Below are 2500 nucleotides of genomic sequence, written 5' to 3' on the forward strand. Positions count from 1 at the left end.
TAATGATAGTAACGTGCCTACAGGGAGAGAGAATTAAATATCCATTTATATGCGTGAAGATCGTTCACCTCATAGTTTTATATATATTGTCATGTCCTGTATCACTACGTTACAATAGAGCGTGTATGTCACGCTATGACAAAAGGAAAGTTTTTTTTTTCTAATCGAAATGTCTTTACGAAACTGTATAAATCAAATTTCTTTTAGCTGTTATCCTATTGATTAATTCAACATAAAGCATCTCAATTCGTTTGTAGGGCGAAAACTAGGATCCTGTAGTGCTACTTTTTTTTTTTTTTTTTTTTTTTTTTTTTTTAGCAATTAGTTTACTGTATACTTACAAAATGGTCGTTGCTGTCGAAATGTCACCATCAGTTACATAGCGGCAACCTTTGGTAATTGTAAAATGTACTAAACTTATTCAAGACATTTAAGTAGTAGTAAAAAGTAGAACATCAATGTATATATCCTTACGCGATACACGTTTCATTTTCAAAATTTTCTGTAGTAATGATACCATGCAGTTGTGGGAGGAAAATTGCCATGAGCAATTTTTAATGAAACTATCTTTTAAGACATGAAGTATTATATTGTAATACCGAAACTTTTATTCTTTCAACAGCATTTGATATACGACTCCACGTGGTTGATCATAATCTTCACTGTAAAAACATTGCTTGGGGAATTTATCAACATTGTATCTTTATGCTTTTCTGGCTGCTTGCATTTATATTTAACCTCACTCATTCTCTTCTTCATGGACCAAAATCATAATTTGCTACATCTGTTACGTTTTACGGTAACGGTACATAACACATCTGGCATGTCTGCATTACCTTTCTGTCGTGCCGGTTCTAATGTAATGAAGGACATTTTAGGCATCTCGTTAGCAGGGATGAGAACACGCTGAGTCAGGCCACAGTCATTATCTGCAAATACGGCCTCAGCTTATCCCGATAAGGGCGAGGGAGTTCTCCTCAGATGCTGGCAGAAAGAGGAGGAAGAAAAAAATATATAGACATATTCATACATGCGTGTATATATATGTATATATATATAAATATATGTATGTGTGTGTGGGTGTGTGTGTGTGTTTGTGTGTGTATTCTCTTCTTCTCTCATTCTCTCTCTCTCCTCCTCTCTCCTGTATATATATATTTAGTTTATAACGGATTTATATATATATATATATATATATATATGAAATATATATATATATATATATATAGATTAGCATATACACACAACACACGCACACCAAGTGGACGGTTATATATATATAAATAATATATATATATATATATATATACATATAGTATATATATATATATATATAATTTATTCTATATATATATATATATATATATATATATATATATATATTATATATATATATATTGTATATATTGATATATATATATATATATATATATATATATAATAATATATATATATATTTAGATATATAATGAATTATATATTATATAGTATATATATATATATTAAATATATATATATATAAAATTATATATATATTATATATATATATTTAAATAATTATCTTTAGATTTATAATTATAGATATATAATATATATATATATCATATAGATATATATATATATATATTATATATATATATAATATTTATTAATTTTATATATAATATATATATATAGTATATATATATATATATATATATATATATATATATATATATAAATGATATATATATAAATATACATATATATTACATATATATATATTTAATATATATATATTATATATATATAATATATCTCATCTATCTATATATATAATCTAGTATAATATATATATATATATATATATATATATATATATATATATATATACATATACATACATATAATTATAAATGTATGTATCTATATATATCTATATAAATGCTCACACACACACACACAAAAACAAACATCCATATTGAAATGCAAACTCCTCTTGTAAAGTCACTCGAGAACTACATCCACAAGATTTGGAGCCTATTTTCGAGAAGTTAAGTTTGGATGGAAGTGGAATATAACTTTTAATGCACATCATCAAATGTTTCTTTGAACAATGATTGCTTATTCTTCTTTCTCTTCCAGCATCTCCCTACTTCCATCTGGTGTTGCTCTGAGGCTCGTTTTCTGTCATATTACGGTTTCTTCCTCAAAATCAATGTGTTTCATTATGTAAGAGACGCAGCTTGACTCCCTTCGTTCCAGCCTTCGGCTCTTCCTCTCTCCTGGTGTTGCCGTTTCTATGACTTAGATATATAGAGCTTAGAGCTTTTAGTTCTTTGTTTCGCATGTCCCTGCTATCATATCCTAGGTATTCCGTATTTCAAATCAACACTCTTTTCTGTGACCCAGTTTCGATTTTTTTTTTTTTTTTATAACATTTTGATGATAATGACAACCGTAGCCGTAGTAGTAAGAGCATTATTAGTAATATTAGTAATAGCTATTATAGAAATAATTA

The sequence above is a fragment of the Penaeus japonicus genome, unplaced genomic scaffold (genome assembly GCF_977035675.1).
Source record: "Penaeus japonicus unplaced genomic scaffold, GWHDUDI00000001_assembly GWHDUDI00000016, whole genome shotgun sequence".
NCBI classification, from domain to species: domain Eukaryota; kingdom Metazoa; phylum Arthropoda; class Malacostraca; order Decapoda; family Penaeidae; genus Penaeus; species Penaeus japonicus.